Raw genomic sequence first — 16,024 nt, 5'->3', positions numbered from 1 at the left:
AGGAGAGGAGGAAAAAAATTCCAAGTAGGTAGAATAATGAAGTTATTTGAAACTCAGCTGGCTACAGTGTTTTCTTATCAAGTTGCAGTTTCCTGAGATCTTTGAGACTTGAAATTGTTTCAGTTTTTGTTGAACAACAGGAAGAAAGGGGAGAAGAAAGGGACAAATGAGGTAGATGTTTTGCTTTGGAGCAAAGAGTAACGCGCCCAGTCCTGGATTGTGCTAAACTTCATCTGACCCTGACCTATGTGAACTAACCATATAGTGATCAATACCACTTTCAGATTCTGGAGCCTGGCATGAGAAAAATACTGTTATCCTTGGGTGAGGTTTTTCCTAGGCTGAAATAGTCAATATATATGCATCAGCACTGGTGTAAATAATATAGGCAGCAAAGAGGAGGCTAATACGCATCATGTACCTAATACTTTCTTGAGTGTAGTCTCAGTAGGTTGCGCAGGATATTTTTATCTGGAATGCTTTCCTTTTTACTTGGCAGCTACTGATTTGATATGCAAAATATAGAAAAGTAGTGTATATGCATGTGTATGTACTCTAGCATATTTATGGGATGAAACAATGTTTTAAAAACTGGAAAGACTGAAGAAGAAACAGGGAATATAGATTTATTATTCAATTCTAGTAGCAGATGTTAAGCATAATTTAAAGAAAATAACATAGATTAATTTCTTTTTGAAATAAGTATGAGGAGGAAGTGGAGGGGTGATTTTTAGAATTTACCATGAAAAATCTGAATAAGTATGTTTAGTAGAAACATATCTTTTAACAGATTAGTCTTGTGGTAAGACTTTATCAAAAGAGTTTATCATAACAAATAAATCCCTCTTAACAGCGATTCAAAAAAACAACATGGTCGTTCACATAATTTTTCTTTTCATTCTTCTAGATATGTTTTGGTATAAGTGCTCTCAGATCAGTGCCACAAATGCTGCCATTTAAAATTCGGACTATACTCTCATGGAACGTGTGGGTTCATGCTCAGATATGTGGGTACCTTACCTTTTCAGTGGAGTAGTCAGTGGCTGAAAAAAGGATTTGATATTACTTGAATATTGGCATAGAACCTGAAGTATCTGTTTATGTCAATGGTGGAGTTAACACCTTTTATTGAGGATCAGAGGGTTTGCCATCTTCTGTTTTGATGAGATGAGTCCAAACTAGTGGAGCATTTCCAGCACCTGTTTGGCCCCAAATTTGGCCTTTTAATTTTAATTAATTTGTGCAGTCCATGTCTTTTTGTTGAGGCCTCTGCTGTTTTCTGAAAGGGTATAGATCAGTATCCTTTTTATACATTTGAAATAAAATGCTATTATTTGGACATGTTACCAATGCAATTAATTTTGCATAGAAGATGGTCTTACCTTAGTTTTTCTAGTTTTTTATATCCTTCTCTTCCCCCAGATTCATTCATATGTTATCTGTGAAAGAATAAAGACGTGGTTTGAAAATTATCTGTATTCAGTACTCAGATTTTCTTCTTACTCATATAAATTGCAAAATAGGACCTTAATTGCAGAATACAGTACTTTTTGTGTTGAAAGACTCTCTTATTTTCACTTGATTTTTTTTTTGTATTTAGATAAAAATTTTGTTCCAAGTCTACAACTAGTAAATGGAAAACAAAATTGTACAATATTGTTCCTCTAGTTAATATAAATATATATGGCACATAAGGTTATATTGTGGGTTTATAACCTAGTTTTAGGTATTAAATGTGTTTAATTATAGGTGATGTATAGATAGCAAATATATCGGTCTATAACATCAATTTTACTGCAGGTGTATCTCATTAAATTTGACCCTTTGTACCGTGCATGCCTGTTGATTTAAAAAAAAAAAATCCAGTATCCACAGTTGCTTCTTAAACAGTGTCTGAGAAAGGATATAACTCACAAATGTTTTCCTGTATTCTACAATCACACCTACTATTACACCTCCCAACCTTAATCAAAGGTTTGTTACTGGTCTACAGACTCTGGCTGGAGCAGGTGTAAATGGAAAGCAGATTTTTGAGTCGTGAGCCCAGCAGCTAACAACTTCCTGCCATAGTTGCTCATGCATTCCCTATAGGACCTGTAGTTCCTCAAATGCATTAGTGGTAAAGCTGGATAAGGACAGTTGCTGAGGTGATAGTGTAAAGTGAATCCTATGTGTTGTACTGGGATTCCTACCTGGTACCTAGCAGATTACTATGCTTTCTACAGAACTGGTGTGATTTCTAGGGGCAAAGATAAATATAATGTGCTGCATTGATACAGTGCCAGAACTATGTAAACATGGATTGCTTTCAGATACATCCTTTAAAAAGTCCAAAGACTAATCAGATCTAAGAAGGTTGCGTTAGGATTTCAAGAGGTGACTGAAGCTCTTTGACAAGTCCATTGAGTGCAGGTTGGTTAAAACCACCTTACAATGAAGGAAGAAATAGAGGCCTCAATATGTCACCATGCCCAAATGACATTTTATTCACAATGATATAATTAGTTTCACTGAAAGCAAAGATTATTTATAGGCACAAATTTCCTCCTTTCTTAAGTTGTTTTCTGGGTGTAGCTGTTTCTGTACACCAAGACCTCAAGGTCTTTGCTATGTGATAGCTTTTTTCCTTTGGACATCCATGTTTAGACTTCGCCTAGTTGCTTTCAGCCAAATTTTGAACGTTCCCAGGCCCAATGAAATCAGACACTATATTATTTTGATTAGATTGTCTAATTGCAGTAAACTGTCCAGCACTTTTGTCTGAAGATTTATCTTGTACTCCATGCAATATAATACAAGATTCTGATTTTGGATCTTTAATCTCAGCTTTGAAGTTCAGAAATATTCATATCGTGTATGAATGGGAATGGCATACATGTACAGGTCACCTGCAAATAAATGTGGATACAAAGCCAGAATTGATTTACAATCAAAATATAATGTAAATTAAGTGCTAGTTAATATGTTTTGAAAATAGTTGTATGTTGTTATGCTATTTTGTGGTTTGCATTAAAATGCAGAGAAAATGGGTTTGCAACCCTTAGATTAATGTGCTTTTCACCAGGATATCAATAAAACCCTAATGCCAGCCTTGTCTGTGAATAAAATACCTATAAACACAGTATATAACTCGTTTTTACATAGTTGACCTATTGAACATTTCCACATGTTTTTCATTTAAGTGGAATTGTTCTCTCTTACTAGACTCTGTTCAATTTTTTTAAAAAAAAAACTTGATTTAAATAGAACAGAAACCTTAAATATCTTAACAAGCATAGCTGACCTTTTTGTGGAATTCTCCAAAAAGGATTGTCTGCAGCTGCTTTGCCCAAGGTGTGCTTAGATCTGGTTTGTGGAATGAATAAGTTAGACGAACCCTCAAAAGAGTTTGTACAAGTAGAGTCTAAAAGCTAGACACAGGGGAAAATCTTGGCACTGGTCAAAGAAGTGTATGTGGTGCATATAATTTCCCAGCAGTTGTGCTGTAGTGGACTCATATGCACAATATACTAGTTAACTGGTAATAGGAAGCAATTGTTTTCTTTACAGATCAGAAGCATTAACTCCTGGCATGTCATAGGAACACGTGCGTAATGTAATAACTTAAACATATGCCACTGTTGTAAGGCAGGTGTGAAACAAGAATATTCAAGTTGAAAGATCCTACAGCTAGCTTTAGAGTCAAGAGGAAGGCCAGGAGGACATGTGGTCTGGAAATAGACAGTATAAATGTTTTAGGACGTTGCTTTCATTTTGTGAAAAACACAAATCTGCATACATAAAATTCATATTTAATCTCACTCTGTCCTTTTTTAACATTCTGTCTCTAAGGGAAATAAGCAAGTTGCCTTTTGAGAAGTTTTCTCTAGTTGCAAAAGTACTTTTAGTTTTTTCAGGTTGCATTATATGTCTATATTAGAAAAAAGAACTTGGTGTGCTTGGTCTTAAAAGGAATTGTTTGTACCATTTCTGAGACAGAGAAGGAGAATTCCTATTTAATGTTATAAAAAGAGATTAATTTCTATTATAGTTAGTGGGCCAAAATATTTGAGAATATTAGTCATGGTGTATTATTTTGATAGCCTTCAGGCTCAGTTCTAGCTACTAAAAGCACCAGCTCTCAGTTTGATGACAATCTGTGCTCTAAGTAGTCTTAGTCGTTTCAAGGTGTATGTTCATTTCCTTTTGGTAATGAGACAAACTTTCTCTGGCTCATAAACCCTAAAGCAGCTTTAATACAAAAGTAAAGCTGAGGAGCAATTTAGCCATATTATTATCTTGGTTTTAGATTTTGTTCGTTCCTTGTTGCTAAGAACTTTCAGAACAACAGATGGTTTAAATGTACAACATGAAATTTTAAACATGAAGCAAACCCAGTGGATAACTCACATATTCAGGGCTCTGTAAACTGCCTCTATACTATACAAAAATTATATTCACAGTCATTGTGGTATAAAACATGTCTAGCCCTGCTTTAAAATTTCCTGTATCAGAGAGTAAAATATCTGCATGTAGGTTGTATCTGTTTTTAAATCCTTAATTTGCAGATTAGGATAATTTGCAGAAGCCATACACTTTTCTCCTGAGTGGTCTGGGTATATGCTTTTTGACTCAATAAGAATTTTTATAAGTAGGAAGTCGGAGCTGATACTCGCAAACTTCGTGTAGATATGACTCCGTCCACACAATCCTGAATAGTTAGGAGGAAAAGAACATTTTAATCTGCCATTGAAACTCAAATATTTCTGTTCATAGGGCAAATCTATAGAATACAATACTTTTTTAAAAAAGGCACCCCAAATGAATTTTTTGTGTGACAGAGGGAAAGAACAAGAGACCAAACTGTTTCCAAATGGTAAAATTAAGGACTTGGAGTCAAGGGTCTTCTTGCTTCCTACGTACTTATTTGTGAGTTGGCAATATAATGGTTCCATGTTATATTCTTCCTCTTCCCAGCTGTTTGCAGCAGTAGGGGTAAGTGTAAAGGCTCCCCCCTTATGAACTATCATTTGTGTTTTTAAAACAGGGTCTTATTGTGGCTGTAACTTTTGCGGATGATGTGTGAAGCCTTGATGCAAAGGAAATCAGTAGAAAGTTTGCCACTGACTACAAGAGTCTTTGCATCAGGCCCTGAGCTTTTAAGTCTGTAACTGTCATGGAAAATAAATACTGCACTTTAAGGAGCAAGCTCCAGGGTCTCCTAAAAGTAGCTTAAATAGCTCAGAGAGGAGCAGTATAACAACTCCAGCTTTCATATAGTAGGTTCTCACTAGTTTTACGTCCCAGGGATACTGCTGGGACTCCCAAATCACTGGTCAACAGTGTAATGATACATGGCAAATTACCTCAGTAATGGCAGTCAGATAAATCACCTCCAGCCAATGCTGGTTAGCCAAGGAGGGGTGTGCTGTGTATTAACTGGAACCAATTCCCCAAAGACAAAATCAAAGGAAAAATGGACTTGAGAAATTTTTTTTAACCCAATATGATGATTAGTGGTCATTAGTGAAGATGATTTATTTTTCCTTATGGAAAGGCTAGTGAGTGACTTTAGAAAAGCAAATGTGAATGTTTAACTTTTTACAGAAATTGCTGGAAGGGATCAGTGATTTCACAGCAGAGCTGTTCACCTTCAAGACAGAATTTCTGTTTGTATTCTTCAAGTAAGGCAAAACAACACAATGGAAAAATTTCAGGAAATTCTTGATAACATCCAGGGCTGCAAACCAGACACAGTGACTTGGCATTATCATTTTCATGCAAAAGAAAGGAAGTAAACAGCAACTACTCCCAAACCTCCAAAATGTTTTGCTGGAGGTGACATGAAGTTGAAGATCAAAGTGCTGTCAACTTGGTAGGAATTGAAGGTGCTGAATATGTCATAGGATCCTGGCAAAGGAAAGTGCGGCAACTCGTCTTAGCCAAGCTTTTTTCAAAACCAAACCAGAAAGCCAGTTAAAGTCACAGAAGAGTGTTATATTTTTCGTACCTTTATCCAGAAATGTAGGACTTAAAAATCACGTCTGACACTCACAGTTAGCTGTGGGAAAAGTGAATGTAATTTAGTCTTATGCCAATTATAATAATAATAATTTGAATCATGCTAGAACACGTCAAGGTATTTTTTTCTGACACTAATGAATCATGTGTTAGCAAATTGAGCAGTTAAAAGAAGGTGTTAATGGAAGGTAGGTACATTGACAAGCATTAAGCACATCCTGTGTTAGGCAGAGATGTATTTTTGGAACTTCCTTTGCGGAGCATTGTTGAGTGCTGGAATTATCACCTCTTTATGAAGGTACAGGCAGGGGAGGATGACTTACCCATCTCTGTTGCAGAGTTCAAATTGTAACTGCACTATTTCCAGTCTAGGCATGTGGCTACAAGCCTATAGGCTCCCGTCTTGTTTTATTGATAATGTTGCTGGTTTTATTCTGTTGTGACTTTAGTGCATGTAAGTGTATCTATGTGAGGTTTTAAAATATTTCAGACTGAATAATTAAGGTAATGACTCTCAGAATTGCTTGCGTGTAGGGTGTCATCTGAGATTTATGATGGTTGTTATACAACATTCAAAGCCCTCTGACTTAGAGCCGATATTTATATTTTCTCAAATAAGCTTGTTTTCCTAATGTGACCTTCCCATCTCTGGCTTTCCTGTAATGTTTCTGACAAAAAAAAAAATCCAAGACACTTGTTCTTTTAATGCTGTGGTCTGCACTTCTGACTAATCTTTTTTCCCGGTAACCTGGCTACAATGTGGTAAGAGAGAAGCAGATATGATTCATCATATATTGAAAAGTGCAGCCAAAAGGTACATGAATTCTAAAAACAAGTAGAGGTTGAATGACAGAAGACGAGACTGAAGCAGTCATGGAGGATTCATGCTAGCAGCAGAGTACAAAGAACCTAACCTGGTGTTTGATCAAAAAAGCCTTTACCCTTTCAGTAGCTTTACACAAAGAAGTAATCCCATTGATCAATCTTAATCTTCACATAGCTTTCAATACTTAGATTATAGACAGACTGATGTATCTGGAAATTCCGCTAAACTCTTCCTCTTGTGGCAGTGAATCCTATAGGCCATTTATATTAATGACAAAAGATGAAGTGAGTATCAGTGCTCAAAGTAATGAATTTCTACTTGTTGGCTAAATACTGTCCAAATGCTGCAGGGGTTAGGCAGCTTTTTGTTAAGGATGTGGCTAGAATTCAAAGACTAACAGTAGCAACTGAATCTTGTTTCCAGCTTAGCTGACATTTTGAAAGGTTTTGAGTACTTCAGGGTACTTGATTTTTTCTGGGATTTCAGCTTGTTCCTGACAGCCAGAGCTGGATTGAAAGTCTGTTCTTTAAGCATCTGTAGTTTCTTTCTATACTGAAAAATAGATTAGAAGGAGGAGCTGGGGTTTTCTCTTCCAAAGATGAGTTCTTTGAGGCTGGATAAGAGTCAGTGGCCTCTGCATTTTGCAGACTTTCTGTAGCTGAACTAACTGTCTTACAAAGGTGGTCCTTCTCTCTCCCAAGGAATACATAGGGATGCATTTTCTTTCCCTAGGAATTTGTTCTCTCATGGCCGTATTTCTAGTTCCAGCCAGCTCTCATTCATCTGAGAATGACTTGTGTAGCTTCCTGACTGACTCTTCTCCTCCCTTCCCCTTTGAAGATGCTCTTTTTGCAGAAACCACCAGAAAGCTCATGGCTTTCTGGATTGTGCTTCTGACCTTGCTTTTAGTCACTGGTGGGATCAAAGGCTCTCTCAAATAATTTTATTTTTTTAAAGATTATTTTCTTGTTAATGTCTGAACAAAAGAACCACCCAAATACTTGTCTAAAAATGAAAAAACAATTCTCTTCAATGGAATCAGAAGATCAGAGGTCTATTTCTTCACTTTGCCTTACTATAGGCTATGTCAGAAAGAAGGTAGTGACTCTCTAAAACTAAGAAGGCGGTCAAATGTATCAATTTGCCAAAGAAATCCATTTGGGTTTTTTATTTGGAGTCTTACACCATTCTTAAGTGCATAGTGACTGAGTCAAGTACAAAAATAAAGGTCATACTTTTGTTATGCTAAAATTATAATATGTTTAACATGGCTGATCAAAAAGGTTGAAGCTGCACTCCCATCGAGAAGTAGATCAACTACCAGTTGTAGTACTAGGCTGTGTCTGCCAAAGTTTGCAACAGGAACCAAATGTCAGTTTTTTGATAATATTAACTTTTCCAAGATGCCTCATCAACCCCAGCGTAAGTCTTTCCTTGTGTCTAACTGAAAACAAGGATGTTCTTTCAGTGCATCTCTGAGTTTATTTCACTGACTCCATTTCTCTTTAGTTTAATGAGAATGTGCTTTCTACTGTTGCAAAGATTTTTTTCATGTAAACAAAGCAAGCAAATGGAACGTTCATGCGGTTTGGATTAGCTAATTAGAAAGGTGCTTAAGATAAATTCAGGAGGGGTTAAGATGCCTGATGTAACCATTAAATCATTGATAGCCTTCCAAAGGCACAAAAAAATGTTACCTTCAATACTTTCGGGAAGGTGGGAATAGAAGGTTCCTGTTGAAAATATATAGTCTATGTTATGTTGCACTTTGGGGTTTTGACAAACTGAAAGTTTCCCGTTAAATAGGGTATTTACTGCAATTTTATTTAGCAGCTTTGTTTGCATGATGATGATACCATAGTCTTGCTGAAAAAGAAGCAAAGTAAATTTGCAAGTCATTCAGACTGAAAGGAAGTCATGGTCTAAATATTAAGCATTTTTTGACAAAATCTCTGATAAAACAAATGCACAACTTGTTATAACGCAACCTCCACGTCAACCCAGGCAATTGTGTAAGTATTAGAGGTATATAGCCTAAATCTGCCGAACCAAGTTATGCTGCTGCTAGTGTGGCAGGCTTAGTAACCAAACTGTGCTGGGAAGAAACTATGAACTACGTGTACTTAATTGCTATGACAATGGTAATATTTTAAATGTGGCATGGTATAATACTATTAAGATAATGCAACCTAAACTATAAAAATGAAGAACAGTGAAGGAAATTGAAGAAGTACTCCAAAAACATTAACTATCCAAATGAGGTGTCATCTTTTGGAATATAGATTATGATGTATAGTCGACTAGCAAGATAAATTCCTCAAAGAAGCTTTGGCTTCCATGTCTTAAGTCTCCTTTATGCCATTTGCAGTTTGGGAGTTCTGAAGAATAAAATCTAAGATTTGACGTGAGAACAAATCTTTACCCTGTAACAACTCAAAAGGAAGGGCATCCAAGTTGGGGCCTCATGGTCTGGAGAGGGGGACAAGCAGATGAGCAAATAACTGCGTAGATGGTTGGGCTGAAAGTGTAGGTCAGTCACAGATGAGGTCTATCTGTGACTTAACACTATTGAGCCTCTATATAACACAGCAGGAGGAAGTGATGGAGTGCACTATCATCAGGTGTGCACCACATGAAATTGGGGTGACCAGCTGATATCCTCAAGGTCAGGACTGCCATTCAGCACGGCCCAGGCAGGCTGGAGGAAAGGGCCAAGAGGAACTTCATTAAATTCAGCAAGGACAAGTGCAAAGTGCTGCAGCAGGGAAGGATTAATCCCTTACAGTGATACTGGGGAGCAGCTCTGTGAGAAGGGCCGGCAGAAGTTGGGCAGGTTGCTGAGCATGAGCCCCCAGTGTGCGCTGGCAGTGATGGAGACCGGCATCTGGCCCCTATGGATAGGAGCACAGCCCATAGGTTGAGAGACCAGTTTTTCCCTCTCTACTTGGCACCCATTAGACCACGTGTAGATACTGCATCCAGTCTGGGGCCTCCAATAGGTGAAGAAATCAGTGAACTGGAGCAAGTCCAGGTGGCCAGAGCTGGAGCTCCTGCCCCATGAGCAGAAGCTGAGGGATAGGATTGGTTCACCCATGCAAAATCAGGGTATGCCTGCTTAATTAAATGCCTTCAGTAGATTCTATAATGCTAGTTATTGTTTCTTTCCAGTTTACTTTTAGATGGTTTTAGTTTAAAGGTAATTTTAATGAGAAAAATAAATTTAAATTGTGCCTGTGGGTGTGTTTTAATAACTGTTATTTATTCACTAATCTAAGCAGAGGCATGATCGTGGCTCTCTTAAGACACAGATGAATGTGTCTGTACCAGCAGGTATACTGATAATTTTGGAATGATTGTTTTTCACACTCTCCTGTTGGAATCATTTCCCTTTAAATATTAATGAGAGGGAAAGACCATGGTAAAGGGTTGTGCTATTGAGTTCTCTTAGCAAGTGGAGATTTTTGACTTCACAGCCTTGCTTCAGTGAATTTTAATTATGCAAAATGAAATAGTTGCAGAGAGTGAGTCAACCACCTCAGAGGAGCCAATAAACTAGTAGGTAGGGAATGCCCTGGCATCTGGGAAAATAGTAGAATCCAGCACTTGAACTTAAGATTTTTGTCATCCTCTGTTCCCCTTTTTGAATCTGGCAGATTTGCATTTTCCAGTTTAAAAAGACCATTCAAAACTTCTTGATTGGTTCTAACCTTAATTTGATCTGTCACATAAGAGCTAAGATTTTTAATGCTACTTTTCTTTGTTTTGTGTCTTTTGTCTGCTTCTGTGGTGATTTTAATTTCCAAGCAGTTTCAGAAAAAGATCTCTCAAATCTTCTGGATTTAGAATTTTTATTTAAGAAGCGAAACTTTATTCTGCAAGGCTAATAGCTAGTGTAAGGTGAAGCAGTGTCCTTGCCAACTATAGAACATTTGTTAACAATGTTTATTATCATAATGCTAAAAGAATGTTATTACAAACTTTGTATGAATAATATTTTTGTGCAAGTTACAGCACACAACAAGGTGTGCATTATAAAACAGTGTGTCTTTGGCTGAATTACCTAAGTAACTTGAAAAGTGCTATTCTTGTATTCATCCACACAAATGTATTCATACCGTTACAATTTTCAAACAGTAATTTCTTTTGAATGGCAAGAGAGATTAAAAAGGGAAAAGTGATTCCATATGATCTCGTTGTGATGGAAAAAACTTCAAGCGAATAACTGGATTGTAATTTATAATCTGTTCCCATTTTAGTTTTTCAAGGCAACTATATGTTTTGAGTATATTGTAGTTTAAGATGGAAACAGTGCTGCTTTGTGATCTTAAAGGGACTTATCTTCAGTGGTGCGTTGAAAAACGTTAGTGCTACACACCCTGTCTATTTTCAACTCCTGCAGTTTCACAGTTTTAAAAAAATGAAACTGTTGATCAATGTTAGTTCGTTCATAATGTAGCAACAAATCAGCTACTATGTACATTCTGCACTACGATTAATGTGTCTTTCAACTACAGGTAAGCTGCAGAAAAGAAACATGAAATAGCTAAATCAACAACTTTTCGCAATTACAGTTTCAAAGTTGGATATGTGATCAGTGCTAGCTACTTAGGCTTTAGAGTATGCAGAAATGTAGGATTGGATGAAACATCATCCCACTCTAAGATGGATGTTTTGTGTAAGGCAGTGGATTACTCTCTGGTTGTGAATTCCTTTCTCCATTACCTATCAAAGAAGTCCATTTTACTATATCAAAGTGGATGCCTAATTTTTGCACTATTACCATTAGGTGAGCTAGATCCCTCCCACTCCTCCCCCTCCCACCCCCCATGTAATAAAGATACATAGAAAGAGATAAAACTGAAGCTGATAACAAGTGAAACATTATTAGTGTGTTGTATATTATAGTGGTGTCACGCTTTGAAAGAAATAGTGCCTTTACTAAAAAGCCAGAAAGTCAGTGCATTTAAAATCAGCGCCATTCTACTGAAGTCAATGGACTTCTGCTGATTTTATGTGAGCTGAAGATCCGGCCTGCATTCTGGAGATAGTGTGGAGGACCTTTCATGTTTACCTTTTACTTTATTAGTGTCTCAAAAACACACTGGACTGCCATATATTTGTGTCAGTCACTTTTTACAATTGGCATGTATTAGTTGTGCATGAAGCACGTAAAAGGTTTGAGAATTGTTTGACCCAGAAATAACTAAATGAAAATACAAAGCAGTTTTTGCCATCTGAGTGCTGGCAGGAAACCAAAACGTTAAGCTCTAATATATACCTCAAATAAAACCTGACATATAACGATGAAATGGATAGAGAGGTATGTTTCACTAATACTGTATTGGCATAACAGAGGGCAAAGCTCTGCTCTCCATTAAATGGAATTCAGTTTCCTCATATCACTAATGTGAAAGGAGAATTCTGCCTTCATCTCCTTAAGCCACCCTGTCTTTATTACTGATAAGCTACTGGTTGTCTTGGTCCATTGTTCTGGCCTGCACTCTAGGCTTGAGACTGAAATAAGGAAGCTTTCCTGAGCATAAAGCAGTGTACTAGGTCAGTGTTGCTTAGTCAATCCACATTTAGTAGCATCAGAAAATATGATGGATTGGACTGAAATGAAACCATCAGGTTCTTAAACAGAGTGGTTCCTTTCTCAAGTTCTAGAAAAAGTTTAAACCACTGGATAAAATTATGTGCCAATTATGTATAAACTTCTTTACCATTAGAATAAAGGAAACCATAATTCTGTAGACTTACATTTATTGAGTTCATCTGTTTTCATTTATAAATAGAATATAAGAGAAAAAGAAGTCTGTGCTGGTGGACAGTGAAATAATATGGCTTCTATACACTTGCAGTGAAATGAACCAGAACTCATGGTTTCTTTCTCTGACAGGTTAAAAGACGACTCAGAAAAGGCAGATCTGCTTTAAGAATGTCAGTCTTGAATAATGTAGTTGTTAATGTCAGTCTTCAATATTATAGTTAATAATGAGCCTGCTGATTTCTAACAGTATATTCAAGCTCCTCCTGGAAAGAGGAAATTTGGAAGGAAGACAATTATTTTAACAATTCTTCAGAGAAGAATTTAGACCAAGCCTATAAAACTCCATATTTGGGACATAGGTTTTTTAATTGCCTCAGAAATTCCTAAGGATCTAATTTCATTATTTAGAATGTTTAAACTTGTCCTTTTGTGTGGAGCCTTTTAAAATTAAATACAACTTAAATCTAAAAAATGGGGAGACATGGGATATTTAGTGCATAGAAAAATACTTAAGCTGGGACAATAAACCAAGAGATCCAAAAAAGTACCATGGTTAAAACTCTGCTGTTGCTTCTAGCTTGGAGAGTTGCTGGCTGGCAAAGGGGAATATTTTTTATTTAAGATAGACAGACTTGTTGATATTAACTTCTTGAGAATGATAAATATATATACTGTTAAATCTCACTTCTATTTGCTACTCAACAGTAATCTTGCATTACATCAAAGTCTTAAAATTAATCACTGGAATAAATCATAATTATAGTAGCAGCTGGTACAAACAGGAATGAAGTATTTAGTACACCTGTCACTGATGAAGAATTAATTTCTCTAAAGTATATTAATCTAAGTATGAATATATAGCTTGCTAATTGAATTTATGGTTTATGGAGTACAGGATGAAAGTATCCCCTTAGATGCCTTTAGTAGTAATTAGGACTGTAAGGACAGCCTTGTGGTATGTTCATTGCATCATTAAAATGACATGATTAGTTAAGTAGTCTTGTACCAGAGCCACACCAAAGGGGTAGTGTTAGCTTAAAAAAGGGAGTTTTTTCTACTTCAAAGAATTAGTAAATCCATGACTGAAGTGTTGTTTTTATGCATGTGTGTGGATAAAAGTATATTAATTACATAGAATCTGGAAAAAAAATATTACTGATACTAAACATCAAATGTAAATAGCATTCATTTTCAAATAAGTTGTATGTAATCTGTCATGTCCCTGTAAATTCCAAAAACATCCTCCTTGATAGGTCCAGGTTTCAGTAAATTTCAGTGAAATCATAGTATTTGGATAGTAGCTAAAAACTGCTGCAATAGTTTTTTTATATTTTTTTTATTGTGGGAGGGTCTGAGCTTCGGTGAATGTCTCCATCTCTGAAGACAGAAAGTGTCTTAGACATGGGCCATTAAGTTTTCTGTGGTAATTTCAGTCTGAACTATGGGCATCATCTCGTTGACAGCGAGTGCGGCATTTTGTAGCTACGTGGTGCAGAGTGAATGGCAAGTGTCCAATTTTATTTTTGTGAATTCAGGATAATTCTATTTCTCCTTATTTTGCCCCAAACCTGTTATCTTAGAATGTGCTTAAGTTCCTCAACTATGTTTTCTCTGAATCCAATCAAAAATTTAAATCCTGAGCTCATCACTTTGTTGGGATTTTTATGACACCACTATTACATTGCAGTTTAAGACTCTTCTCAGCGTAAGAAGCAGTAAAACTTCTGCCAAGTCCACTGGAGTCCACTGGGGTGGGGGAAAGCTGTCTTCAGCCAAAATACAGACATTTTTTGCCACTTAATGTTAACTCACAGCAAAACATGTGTGGACTGAGGGGTTTTCTTGAAATGTTGTTTATATGTATGACCAAGCAACTAAATGAATGTGACTTTGGCAGAGGAAGCTTTGCTCTGGTGTTGGTGGCAACAGCAGTGGCAATGAGATGGCATAATCCAGTGGTCCCAAAGAGCAGAGAACACCTGGCAGGGTTGTAGCTTGTCCTTCGTACCGCATCTTCACAGAGATGCCCATCAAAGCTCCTGGTGAGCCTTCACTCTCTCTGTGGAGATATGTAAGATAGGCAGAAAGATTTAACAAACTGGGCCTGTGGAGAATTGCGGGACACAAAATTGTGAAAACACAGCCTCAGAACAAAGAGAAGAGTGAGCTAAGATCAGGCCCAATCCTGAGGGAAAGGCAAATAACTTTGTTAGTGAAAAGTCACTTCAAAGAAACATGCGGTTTTCTCATAATTTTCTCTTTGTAGTAGAAATACCCTAAAGATGCTAAATTTTGGCTTCCCACTCAGGCAAAAAAGAAGTAATGCTACTCAGGCAATATTCCCAAAAGATGTGTCCAATAAAAATGTGTTACTTTCTTGGATGCCTTTCGCTGACTTAACAGGGATTTAGATGACCTAACATATATGAGCAGTATAGGTCTGTTTGCTTCTCTGCAGTGTTCAAAAATCATTCTCCTAATAGCTGTCATAATTTACACGTACCTGTTCTGCACCCAGAAGGCTAACAGCAAGACTCTAGTCAGAGTTAGGGTCACTCCAGTTAGTTCTCCGTTTTCCTTACCTCATGAACAACAGGTGGGACATAAGGAAATATAGGAGTCATTACCCATGCCCTTGAACACCTGAAAGCTCATTTGCAAAGGTGATCCATCTGTTTACTACAGAAAATAATTTTTAATGATTGTTTTTCAGCACCAGAGTACCAATGAGCAACTTTTAAAAGGTCAGTATGACTGCCTATATTTCACTGCTATGGGAAATCCATCAGGCAATAATTTAACCTGTATGCTTCTACATACACGTATGCAAGTTCCAGATTGTATTACAAATCTGTCACCTACTTTGTATTTCCCCAAACAGCCTTTTTGACTCATAAACTGTGTTTTCTTTAAAACTATGGCCTGCATAATTCTCTGTGGAGACAGAGGAAAGAAAAAAGATTGCAGTGAATTGTTTCCAGAGTGCTTGTGTATATAGGGATGCTTAAGAAAGTGAGAATGAATTTATTTAAGACTGAGAAATAAAGCACATAAGCCAAATTGGGTGGACGTCCTTGTGGAGGGTCTCATTCTGGAATTAGGTGATGGTAGTGTGCACCACCAGGGTGCTAAAAATAGTCCCCTCACAAGGTGTAGTAAACAGTTTTTGATGCATTTGTCTTTGAACCTGTTTGCTTAATCACTTTAACTTTCCTGAATGAACCCAGATGCATATGGCTAATCCAGTCACTGGATCACTGCGCCACTTCTGTGGCAGTAGTGGGAGGGCTATTTGAGGCTTGATTTTATCATGTGAACAGAATAGGAAGGTTTTTACTTTTATTTTAATGACAAAAAAAAACCCCAAACCAAAACAAAAAAAAACAACCACAGACTTTTACTCCAAAAGTGAAAGTGGCATGTGAAGA

The 16,024-nt window shown here is 36.9% G+C and overlaps 1 protein-coding gene across 3 annotated transcripts in view; it reads left to right on the top strand.

The window, feature by feature from the left end:
• The window catches only part of BBS9 (Bardet-Biedl syndrome 9), a 318,286-nt gene that overhangs the window by 263,334 nt on the left and 38,928 nt on the right, over positions 1 to 16,024 (top strand). The gene's annotated exons all lie outside the window — the stretch shown is intronic.

Source organism: Phalacrocorax aristotelis, chromosome 2, assembly GCF_949628215.1.
Source record: "Phalacrocorax aristotelis chromosome 2, bGulAri2.1, whole genome shotgun sequence".
Taxonomy (NCBI): domain Eukaryota; kingdom Metazoa; phylum Chordata; class Aves; order Suliformes; family Phalacrocoracidae; genus Phalacrocorax; species Phalacrocorax aristotelis.
This window is presented reverse-complemented; position numbering and strand designations above follow the sequence as displayed.